Here is a 12,969-nt window from a genome sequence, read left to right as displayed (position 1 = left end):
ATGCGAGTGGGCGAGGATGGAAACCCAGTACCTTGGATTTCAACTGGGCGGTGGCAACATTCGTCCCATGGTTGATAAGGTGGAGGCAATACAGAAGACTGAACGACCCCGCACCAAGAAACAGCTGAGATCTTTTCTTGGACTTGTTGGTTGGTACAGCAGATTCATCCTACATTTTGCAACCATGGCAACACCTCTTACGAATCTCACCCGCAAATCCTCACCAAATCCAATTCGATGGTCAGTTGATTGTGAAAGGTCTTTTGATGCCTTGAAGAATGCCATGTGCTCTTCTCCAGTTTTGTGCAGTCCAGACTTCCAGAAACGTTTTTTGGTGCAGGTGGACGCCTCAGACGTTGGACTTGGAGCAGTTCTGACCCAGAAAACTGAAGGACAAGAAAGACCTGTACTGTATCTAAGTCGTAAGCTGCTGCCAAGAGAAACCAGGTACTCGACTGTAGAAAAAGAAGCGCTTGCAATCAAATGGGCCTTGGACAGTTTGAAATATTATCTCTTGGGGCGTGACTTTGATCTGGAGTCAGATCATAGAGCGCTGCAATGGATCCATACTATGAAGGATCACAACCCCAGGATCATGAGATGGTACCTTGCCTTACAACCTTTCAGTTTCAGCATACGCCACAAGCCTGGAAGAAACAACACCTTGGCAGACTACTTATCTAGATTTCCCACAATGGCAGCGCTCGGAGAGGGGGAAAGTAATGTGACAGAGCACAAGTCTGTCACGATTTGAGTTAAATAAAGTGTATTTGCTTCTGACAGCATCAGTGGGTGCACACACTGTATAGCTGTAAACTTCCAACAGTTCTTGCAATTCACTTTATTTATTTTCTGTTTTTGGTTGTTTTCTATGTCTTATCTGTTTACTTCCTGATTTCATAGGAGTACTTCCTGTATCCTGAATGTCCAGTGGACCCACCTATTGTTTTGGTTTCCTTTGACAGGCCTGTTTTAAATTCAAAATGATTTCTTTTTATTTTGCATTTTTGTTTAAAGAATGTTGTTAAAGTTTGGACTTCTTTGTCTAATTATTGCTTTGGTAATTAGGAAAATGCATGTAATTGTTCTTTTGTTTTTAGGAAATGTTTGATTTTGATTGTTAATTGTGTTTGTTTGGCAAGGGGTGGAGCCAACCACCTATAAAAGAGGACCTCTTTTCAAGATGGAGTCTCTGTCTGGTGATGTCTGGCTGCCATGCTGCTGCACTGTAGGCTGCAGACTTGCCACATTATTTTCAATGGGTGCATTTTTCCCCACATTCTGCCTTACAACTACATAAAGATTGAGAGCACTTTGACTCTTTGTGTGGACAGTAGTTTGTAATTCTGACAGGGCCGCACAGAATGAATGAATAACTTGCATGACTTCCGTTTTATTTATTTCAGAATCTGAAAGATGTTTTATTTAGAAAAATTGCCCAATTCTCTGTTACATCAGTCTATTCAGGGGTTCTCATTACGTCGATTGCGATCGACCGGTAGGACATGACGGTAGATCGCAGGCGGAATAGATAAATGAAAAAGAAATGTACTTCTAAACAATCCGCCAGCCAATCAAAATCCTTACAGAGAAGTACGGGACTTGATTGACATGCAGAACGGCCAATCCGACATCTTTCAATACATACGTCACTGCGCTGAGAAACTGCAAATGCACTGAGCGCAAATTCTGTCTGTCATGAGAAAGTGACTTTCTGCCCGCAGCATGTGAAGTCCCCGGGAGAAAACCACTCTGGACAACCGGAGTGTTTATTGAAGCCGCCCCGCGCGTGTCCTCCTGCTATAAGCTTTGCGGTTCTCGCCCGATAAATACAAGCTCATTAAGGAAGCTGTGTTTTTTCCGTGGCATGCGCTTCGTACGGAGCCAGCAGCGCCTTTGAAATGCCATGCTAACAGAGCCTGACAAACGATGGTCGCTGCTTTTTGTCTTAGTAATAAAATGCCTCACATGTTAATACAAAAGTATCTTTGTGTAATCTTACTGTGTAGTTTTTAATCATCAGTATTTAAACAACAATGTACAAATCAGAATCAGAATCACTTTATTTGCCAAGTACAGCACATGTACAGGGAATTTGACTTCGGTTACTTGTGCTCTCGTGCAAACTAGCAAGGTAGAAGGATAAATAATAAAGGGATAAATAATATAAAAGAAGGTAAGTGTAAGGTAGCTGTATGAATAAATAAACATAACTGAATAAGGAAATAGATTGAAATAACAAGACGAAAAGATAAAAAATAAAAAATGAAAAATGCAGCAGCAGTAATTCCAGTTGGACAGTTTATGTGATTGTACAGTGTCCTTGAGTAGTCTGGAGTCAGGTGTTCATAAGAGTGACAGCTCGGGGGAAGAAGCTGTCTTTGTGGCGAGTGGTTTTGGTTCGCAGTGTCCTAAAGCGTCGCCCTGACGGGAGGAGGCTAAAAAGGCAGTGTCCAGGATGGGAGGGGTCTTTTACGATCCTGCCAGCCCGCTTCCTGGCACGGGATCGGTACAGGTCCTGAATGGGGAGAAGGCTGGTACCAATAATCCTCTCAGCAGATCTGATGATTCTCTGAAGTCTGTTTCTGTCGTGTCTGGTAGCTGAACCAAACCAGACCGTGATGGATGTGGTCAGGACAGACTGGATTATTGCAGTGTAGAAAATGGTCAGCAGCCCCTGAGGCAGGTTGAACTTCTTGAGTTGTCGCAGGAAGTACAACCTCTGCTGAGCCTTTTTCCGGAGTGAGTCAATGTGAGCAGTCCACTTAAGGTCCCGTGAGATGGTGGACCCCAGGAACCTGTGTGAGTCTGTTGAAGGGACAGTGCTGTTGAGAATTGTGAGTGGGGGGGGAGTGGAGGGGTTCCTCCTGAAGTCCACTGTCATCTCCACTGTTTTGAGTGGGTTCAGCTCCAGGTGGTTCTGGCTGCTCCAGAGGACTAGCCGCTCCACTTCTCCTCTATATGCAGTCTCATCACCGTCCCGGATGAGCCCAATGACTGTGGTGTCGTCTGCAAACTTCAAGAGTTTCACAGAGGGGGCTCCTGATCTGCAGTCATTGGTGTAGAGGGAGAAGAGCAGAGGGGAGAGAACACACCCCTGGGGGTAAATAAACATGTGACTAATAAACAAACATTCAACAACAAGCATTTTGTCACGGTGCCTCTGGCAGACTCCTCCCCCTCATCAGCTACAACTGATGCCACCAGCTGCGCCTCCTCATCCTCGTCTGCCTGCAGACTCTTAAGGAGACCTCGGACCTGTAACCGACGCTAGTTCGTTGTACTTCCACGGTGCATCTCCTGGCCTAGTCTTGATTCTCGTTCATGCCTGCTACACCTTTGACTAATTTGCCCTGTCTTTGTACCACTCAGGATCTCGCCTTCGCCTGGAACCCTCCGGGTTGCCGCCTACCTCTCGCTGGTCTCGTTCCATCGCTCCTCAGGCTCCTCACTCGGATCACACGGTTGACGCCACCAAGACCCTCCAACCACCTCCTCTGGCTACCTCTGAAAATACCTGGGACAAAACTCCATCCTTGCTGCCACATTAAAACCTGTTACCACTTACTTCTTTGTCTGCCGAGTATACTTCCGGGTTCCAGCACTTGGGTCTGCTAAAGCCTGCTAGCCATGACACATTTACTAATGGTATGTATATATTTGTCATTTTTGACGCATTCCAAGGCTCTCTTCTCGGTCACGTGATAGGTTACCACTAAAATAAAACCCAGGAGCTAAAAAAATGAGTAAAAAAACAAAACATCTTTGGAAAGTTTCTCTGCCGAGGGGACAAGGCCCCTCCAGGAGACAGAGGAGCCTTCCACTTCCAAAAAAAAGAAAGCTACATTAATAGACTACTACTTTTTTTGTACCATGACTGTGGGACGGGGGGAGGATGATGACACCTGTGCCATGTCAACTGTTAAGCATGTCAAAATAGAAGCACAGGGTTCGTCTTGTCACGTATTTGATCTTCCATCATCCTAGTATTGCTACAATAATCATCTGCCTATATTTAAAAGACCGCTCCGCGAAAGTTTGTGTGACGTCATACCGGGCCGTGGCATGAAAAAGGTTGGGGGCCACTGATCTAGAGTCTCTCACCCACTAGCGGTCGCAGTGGCTTCTCATTATTTACTCTTTAAAACTGTTCTTTCCCAAAGTTATTGGATCCTCTGACATATGCAAGTCTGAGTTCCACTAAGACACGTTTACATTTAAGATACAACAAAAAGGAAATCCCCGCACAAACGAACGAATCATGGGGCACTAAAAACAATCTCGGTACAAATGACCAAATCATGTCTGATTTTTTCAAAGTTATTTTTGACTGTTTTCTTTATGTGTCCATTATAAATTGAAACAGTCCAAAAGCATTTTTTGATTGCATTAATTGAATAAAAATTCCAACAATGGTTAGCAAGGTATTCAGGGTATTCCCTTTCCGTTAGCTGCTCGCTTTTGTTAATTTTGTCTCCATCTTCTGCTGTCCTGTTTTGCCCTTGCTGACCCGCTGCTTATTTCTAAAATGCTTTTGGACTGTCTCATGTATTTATAACGTCCCCTTTCCGTTAGAAGCCGTGTCTCCGCTTTCGTTGTCGTGTTTCTGGATTTATTCATGTGTAATGGTCATTCGAAATTTGGTCATTTGCACCGAGATTTGCCTTTGTGTTTCCGGACTCAGATATTTGTTCTGTGATTTGTTGTTCTGTTGCCATATTTGTTCATTTGTACTGGGATTTCTTGTTGTATCTTAAATGTGAACATGTCTCGCACCTCTCGGCTGCCGCAGGAATCAGCGTTGACCCCCTCCCTGTTTGCAACAGAAATGGACAGGCTGACAGACGAGGTTAGACAGGAATCACCATGGACTATGATGTTTGCAGATGATACTGGGATTTTGTATGTGTGTATTTTTTATTTTCTTCAGGTGACCTGGGTTGCTGCACAAGGCTTTGTGGCCTTGAGTGACTGGTGCTGGCTCAGGATTGGAGGGAGGAAGATTGGTGGCTGCACATGATTGGAGGATGGAACTTTAAAAAACCTGGCATCTCCACTGCCCCATGGGGGAAGAAGTTTTTGGCTGTAGCCTCTGTCTCTCCTTCCCCCCCATTGACAACAATTAAGTGCTTTAGTGAGGCCTTAGGCTGTGTAAGCTTTTTGGTGAGCTTTTGTGTAGACAGTTCTCAAACTTTGTGTAACTTTCATCAGGATATTTTGTTGTTGTAAAGCAGTAGGGGTGAACGGCCATTTTGTTTGTGACTGTTTTCTCCTGTTTACGTTCAGGGAAACACGTCAGACTCTGTTGTTTATTTTTCTTTTGTTTTTTTCTGAAGCATTTGACATCTGAGTTAGCTATGTTTTGTTAATTATTTTGGCCTGGGTTCACCCTGAAGTTAGATGCTACATTTTTTTACCTTTTGTCATCTTTACATTTGGGACAATAAACCCTTCTATTATTTGGTAAAGACATTAGTTTTGGCAGCTTTATTAAATTTGGTGATTTTGAGGCCGTACTTTTTGGTATTTGGGGTAATCTCCTTCTTACTTATGTTATGCCCCGCACCCCTAGATATAAGGTGCACAACAAACCTATACAACCTTGTCGGGGGATATCCAAACAAAGTATTGAAATCATTATGGGACGTCGACACATTACGCGATTTTTGCGTTTTTCCTTAAAATGACAAAATTGCTTTTTTTCGAGCGATTTCAATGAAATTTCACGTACTTGCCACTAGCTTAAGTCTACAAGTCTACAACCACCTCGTTGAACTTTGACCTTGGGAAAAGGCCGCTATCTTGTTTTAAAAAAAACAAAACCACTTTAGTACTAGTGATGCACGATAATGACTTTTTACAACTGACACCGATACTCAAGATTCTCCTGCCTCTTGTAGTCGATACCGATACTCAACCGATATTTTTTCAAATACTTGAGAAAAAAATATTATTAAGTACAAAATAACAGCAAACAGCTCTCATGTATTCAACAAATTTGCAGAACTAATTTTACCTGCAATAAATTGAACAGCAGATTGTACAAACTCTTTATTAGCCTTTTCAGTCTGCTGGCTAGTGCGGGATGCTGACAGCTATTTACATGCAGGCCCTACAGTTTCTATTTATTTTTTCAGAATGAGCGCTAGCAATGAGCTAGCAATGACGGCAGCTCCGTATTCTTTCCAAACATTGCGGTGGTGAATTTTTAAATAGCTTGTGAGATTTGTGGTGTTACAGCTTGACCTTTCTTCCCTCTTTGTGACACTTCGTTCGAAGACATTTTGCAAACAGCGAGTGAGTCGTTGGTCTTTGACCCGCTTAGTGCTGAGCTGACATGTTGCAGACAGAGCTCTCTAGCGCAGGCGCTGAGAGATGATGTCACTTCCATGCGACAGACCTTGCAGGATGGGCGGGGTGAGCAGACACCTTGCTGGCATAACCAAATACAGAGTGTTGAGAGAGGAAGCGACGACAGTTTAAGCTTTTACTTATCGGTCCATTTTATCTGCAAATTTTTTTATTATTGGAATTAAAGGCATGACGTCATACTGTTCATTATCGGCCAATATTTATTGGTGTCCGATATTATCGTGGAACCCTATCTTGTACCAAATAAGCTCCAGTTCCAAAATTTACACATTTTCATTGATTGTCTCGTTTGCAAATAGAAGTTGTAGATTTTAACGGTGAGCGCGTGGCAAGCTCGCAAAAGTGGCATACTGTTATAACTCTTATGTTTTTTAATGGAGTACTGTGAATCTTGAATGCATGCATCCATGGGTGGAACTGAACATATTGAAAAACACTGGATATGGACATATAAGGAATGTGGGTGTGGTTAGCAAAAAACTCAGTTGTTAAGGACATCCAAAAGTTTACTTTTTCCAATTTGTCCAAAACTGATGTTGATTTGTTCGTTATCCCAGGTGACCAGAAAATAAAAAGGTTGCTATGGAGATAAAATCAACAGAAAAGTTGATTTTATAGATTTTAATGGATTTTCGGCCCGTTCATTTTTTTACGGTATTGCTCGCTGTATTGATAGAAAAATGAATTTTCTATCAACTTATGACATGTAGCTCTTACCAATATGATAAACGTAAGCAAATTGTTTTTCTGAGTGAGCAATGCTAGCACTTTTAGCCACATTAGCTTTGGGGCGGCAGGGGGCGGGTAGCGCCTGCCGGCCTTACAACGCCGCTTGCGGCTTGAATTAACCTTTATTGTTCCAGGCTTTGTATATATATATATATATATATATATATATATATATATATATATATATATATATATATATATATATATATATATATATATATATATATATATATATATATATATATATATATATATTTTTTTTTTTACCCTTTTATGAGTCACAAATCAACCTATGAAGCATGTTGTCCAACTGCTTGTTAACACAAACTTCTAATTAGCCAATCACAAGGCAGCAACTTTTATGCATTTAGGCATGTAGACATGGTCATGATGTTGTGTTAGTTTTCCTCTTAAACTAATGAATATTAATTGTCCTACACTGAAATAAATCCCTTTTCCCCTTAAATTATTGACTAATGTTTGTCCTACTGAGTCTATTTTCTCCCCCTAAAACTATTGAATAATGTTTGTCCTACTATAAAATAAACTAATCGTACTTTTTATGCCTTTTCCTGCCTCTTAAAAAACCAAAAGAAGCCCTTTTTGGGACGACTCTCTTTCACCAGATAATTCTTCAAAACTAACACAATGGTTCTGTCGCTTGCTTGTTTGCCCAAACATGTCAAAAGAGACACAATATCTGGACTCAGCCATCTTTTCTTAAGATCTTTGTAAACAAGCTCAGGAAGTTTTGTCAAAATATCCTTTGTGCTCATCAGAATCTCTTCTGCCTTAACTGTGTCCCAAAACGTGTCACTAAGTCGCTGAGTGATCTCATGGATGTCAAGTTCACTGATGCGTCGGCTGGATTTTGAGGCTGTCAGCTTAACCAATGTTCTAATAGACACTAGAATGACTATTTGTATTTGGTCATTTTGGTCTTTGGGAACTTTCTCAGACTCTGATCCTTCTGGAAGAGTAACTTTATTCATCTCTTTGTGAAAGTTGCCCTTGGTCTCCGTGGTAGCAGATACTGCAGTGGCAGACAGTGTTCCTCTAGCAGGTGCACCACTGTCAGCTGCTGTCAGATCCCCATCTGGAGCATCGTTGCTGACTTTTTCTTGCTTCACTTGGGAAATCTCGTCTCCATCCTTTGTGAAACATTTAAGATGCTCCTTAGGCTTTGTGAGCCTGAGTAATGTCTTTCCCCATAGCCCTAGTGGTTTTTCCACTTCTGTCTTGACCTCATGTGTTTGAGCCATTTTGTTTTGTGTGTACACGCATGTTTGAGTCCGTCCGTCCTGTGTTTGTACTCTTTGTTGGACTGCCACACTGACTTTTTGAGGTTCCTTGGTTTGGGTCATTTTGTTTTGTGTGTACACGCATGTTTGAGTCCGTCCATCCTGTGATTGGACTCTGTGTTGGACTGCCACACTGACTTTTTGAGGTTCCTTGGTTTGGGTCATATTGTTTTGTGTGTACACGCATGTTTGAGTCCGTCCATCCTGTGATTGGACTCTGTGTTGGACTGCCACACTGACTTTTTGAGGTTCCTTGGTTTGGGTCTGAGTTTGCCTGTCCTTGATCTTGACCATTGTATTTTCTGTATGGACTTTTATTTTACTCATCGAAATTTCGGTTTGTTCGTCTACATTTTCTGTTTGTTTGAGTTCTTGAGTAGACTCATCGCTTCTTGGACAGAGTGTTTGAGAAGACGCATCCCTCATTTGACGGATTTCTTGAGGAGGCTCATCACTCATTTGACGGAGTTTTTTAATAGACCCATCGCTCCTTGGACGGAGTGTTTGAGAAGACGCATCACTTGTTGGACGGAGTTTTTGAGTTTTCTCACTGTGTTGGACATGTGCGGGTTTCTCCAAACACTTTTTAATGGTACTGGCAGTTCTGTAGATAATTGAATTTTCTTTAAAACAATCCGCAGCTTTTTTACCAAGACCCATTGTGTTCTGGTGGCTCTTAATTTCTTTGGCCAAGTTATTTGCCACGGCGTCACAGACGTTTTCTAACATTGTCTTGACCATGGCATCCAAGGTTAATGTAATCACCTCTTCCCCAAAGCCTCCAACATGCTCTTTTGTGGCCTTGTTGGGAGTACCCGCAATAATTTGACACAATTGATCCGTTGTCATTTGGTTGAGATAATGAGTCAGTTTCTCAACCATTAGCTCCGGACCAATCATGTCTCTCAGAAAATGTCCTGTCTCCATTGTCTTTCTTTCCAACCTTCTTGTTCTCAAAAACCCTATGTATGGAATTGAACAAATTGCCTATATTTAGGACATTTTTCCGTTTTTCGTTCATGTGACAAATGATGACATGTGACATCATCTGAGTCATGTGTGTGACATGTGACCTCATCGGTGTCACGTATGATATGTGACCTCATCTGTGTCAAATGAGATCATGTGACATAATATGACATCATCACATATTGTCAAAGCAGAATGTTTTTTTTTTGTTTGTTTTGTCATTTTTTTTTTTAAATAAACTTTATTGCACATTATGCCATTTTACAAAAATTCACATTCAGGTACGCAATATGAAATCTACGTCATGGCACCCGGTAAAAAACTTTCTGTAGCTTGGGATCATTTCAACTTGATTTCTCCTAATAAGGTAATACACTATTAACGCTATTTTATTAGTAGCCATTGCTGATTATGTCAGTTTTATAGGTATGTCTGTCAGTTTAAAGGAATCATTTTTAATCTTTCCATTTCTTTTTTAGGTGCAATGTTTGATTTGCAAACATGAATTGGCATTTAATGACAGTACATCCTCCATGATGCGACATCTCTGCTCCGTTCATCATGTTGAAACTCTGCAGTCGGCAAACCAAGCCTTCAATCCTCCTCATGTCGGTAATAACAATATATATAACTAATGGCGTACGCTCAAGGGAGCTAGACAGAAAGCTCAGTGGTAAAGTTAGTGGCACGTGCACACCCTCAGGTCATGAGTTTTTGGTGAGCTTTTGTGTGAACCATTCTCAAAGGTTGTGTAACTTTCATCAGGATATTTTGTTGATGTTGTAAAGCAGTAGGGGTCAACGGCCATTTTGTTTCAATTCAATTCAATTCAATTCAATTTTATTTGTATAGCCCAAAATCACAACAACAGTCGTCTCGATGGGTTTCGAAGTGAAACATGAACTCAAAAGGATCGTGAATACAAAGAGTTCAATAGGAAAATACTAAAATGAACTAACAAACTGACTAAGCTATCCTGGCATACCTGCCCTTAGACCCCCCTTCGCGGTAAGGAAAAACTCCCAAAAAACCGGATTCCGGAAAAACGAAGAAACCTCAGGGGTGCCCCCATGAAGGAGGGATCCTCCCCCAGGACGGACAGGCGATTTACCAGAACTCAAAGAGAAGAATTAACTTATCTAAATCTACAACTACATACCGTAAATTCCACGCATTTTCACGTGTTTAACTGCTTTTATACATACACAAGCCGCATCAGAGTACAGGCCGCGCATGTGTTAGGCGATATTGTCACCCTGACAGTTCGCAGCCAGCATCCCAGAGTGAGTGCAATTCATTAACACACTGTGGGTGGAGTCAGCTTTGCCTCTGGCTCATGTATTTGAGTGTATCAACATCTGTCAAACAGCATGGACCTCTATTCTGTTCACAAGTTCCTCAGTTATGGTGTTTTTATTTCATTCTTTTTTCTTTTTTTTTTACTTATTGACAATCTAGGTATCATACATAAAATTACAAACAGTAACCATATAATCAACATTACATCCCTCAGTTATGATGAGGAAATTTACATCCGCGATTCCCCATTTCCCATGAGTCTTAGGGGCTAAAGGCGGGGCCAACGCCCGGCTCGCCATACTGTTGTACGTGTTTAAGAATGAGCAAGTAGCAGCAGTGCATGGAGGGGTGAAGGGGTAAAGCTCTCCTTCCGCTTGTGTCGCGGCAGCGTTATGGGAGTAACAGGACTGGTTAAAAAACACACCGGTAAAATAAAGCAGCGGCGACTGAAAAGCGATACGCGCGCCTCAGTGCGGGGCGTGCGTCAGAAGCCTCTGCGCTCCGCTCCCGCCCCGCGCGCTCCTTGTCTCCCTTTCCTATCTACTCCGACACCTCTGGCCAGGGCGGCTTCAAGGAGGAGCGCTTCGTCCCCATTGCGCCGGTGGACGGAGCAAATCGTGTCTGTGCCGAGCAATCGGACTTAATACTGTACGTTTTGTGTATGAGGGGCGGATGCGTTGTTACTTGTGGGAGCCTTCAGACTGCCATCGGCCCCGCAGCTCTATAAGAGCAGCAGGAGAAGATGTTTCCAACTTTCCAGCTTTTACGGTTTCCTTACAAAACCGTAAAAACGACCACGTCGATTTGTGTTTACAGTCGTGTCCCGACAAAATAAAGGCTGATGTTATTCCCACATATTTTTCAATTCAATTCAATTCAATTTTATTTGTATAGCCCAAAATCACAACAACAGTCGTCTCGATGGGCTTCGAAGTAAAACATGAAATCAAAAGGATCACGAATACAAAGAGTTCAATAGAAAAATACTAAAATGAACTAACAAACTGACTAAGCTATACTGGCATCCCTGCCCTTAGACCCCCCTTCGCGGTAAGGAAAAACTCCCAAAAAAACCGGATTCCGGAAAAAACGAAGAAACCTCAGGGGTGCCCACATGAAGGAGGGATCCTCCCCCAGGACGGACAGGCGATTTACCAGAACTCTTAGAGAAGAATTAACTTATCTAAATCTACAACTACATATATAAAAGTCCAGCAGACGAGCTTCATCCAGCCGTGGTTGGGGGGACAGTCAAAGGCGCGAATCGAGCCGGAGACAGGAACCACAGCCAGGTGTAGGAGCAGGAGCAGAGGCGAGGTAAACGGTCAGGAACAGGAGCACGGATGAAACAACTGGAGTCTGGAAGCACTCCCACTCCCCAGGAGGGGAGAGGAAAAGAGGGACAATACATGAATCGCACTGCACCAAACAGAGGCATGGAGAACTAAATGATAAATTATGATCAAGAATAGAGGAGAGGAAGGGTAGAAGTAAAAAAAGGAAAGAGGACAGAACCCCAGAGCACCATAGTTACCCCACCTTCAACTTCTAGCAGCCTTTTAAAAGAAATAGTTATTATTAAGTTTAATTTAAACAAATTAACATTAAGTTAAATAATCTCTGAATACTAACTAGTTTGACAATAAGCCTGTCCACAGAGGAATGTTTTCAGTCTAACTTTGAATGTAGAAACTGAGTCGGCCTCTCTTCCATGAGCTGGGAGTTTATTCCATAAGACAGGGGCTTGGTGGCTAAACGCTCTACCTCCAACCGTACTTTTACTAATTCTAGGAACCACAAGCAGTCCTGCATTTTGCGAGCGAAGTGTTCTCATTGGATGGTAAGGGACTATGAGGTCCTTAATATAGGACGGGGCCATTCCATGTAAGGCCTTATAGGTTAACAGGAGGATCTTGAACTTAATTCTAGAATCAACTGGGAGCCAATGGAGCGAAACTAACACAGGAGTGATGTGATCTCTTCTGCTAGTTCCAGCTAACAATCTAGCTGCTGCGTTCTGAACAAGCTGGAGACTTCTTAAGGAACTCTTAGGACACGCTGCTAACAAGGAGTTACAGTAATTCAGTCTAGACGTAACAAATGCATGGATGAGTTTTTCAGCATCACTCTTAGAAAGTAGATTTCTGATCTTAGCAATATTCCGCAGGTGAAAAAAGGCAGTTGTACAAGCCTGAGATATGAGCCTTAAATGATAAATCCTGGTCAAATAAAACCCCAAGGTGTTGGGAGAGGGGAATGAATAACTGAATCCAAGTGCAGACACAAACTGATAGAAGTT

This window comes from Oryzias latipes, chromosome 9 (genome assembly GCF_002234675.1).
Source record: "Oryzias latipes chromosome 9, ASM223467v1".
Lineage (NCBI taxonomy): Eukaryota > Metazoa > Chordata > Actinopteri > Beloniformes > Adrianichthyidae > Oryzias > Oryzias latipes.
The sequence above is the reverse complement of the archived record's forward strand: the minus strand, read 5'-3'. Positions refer to the sequence as shown.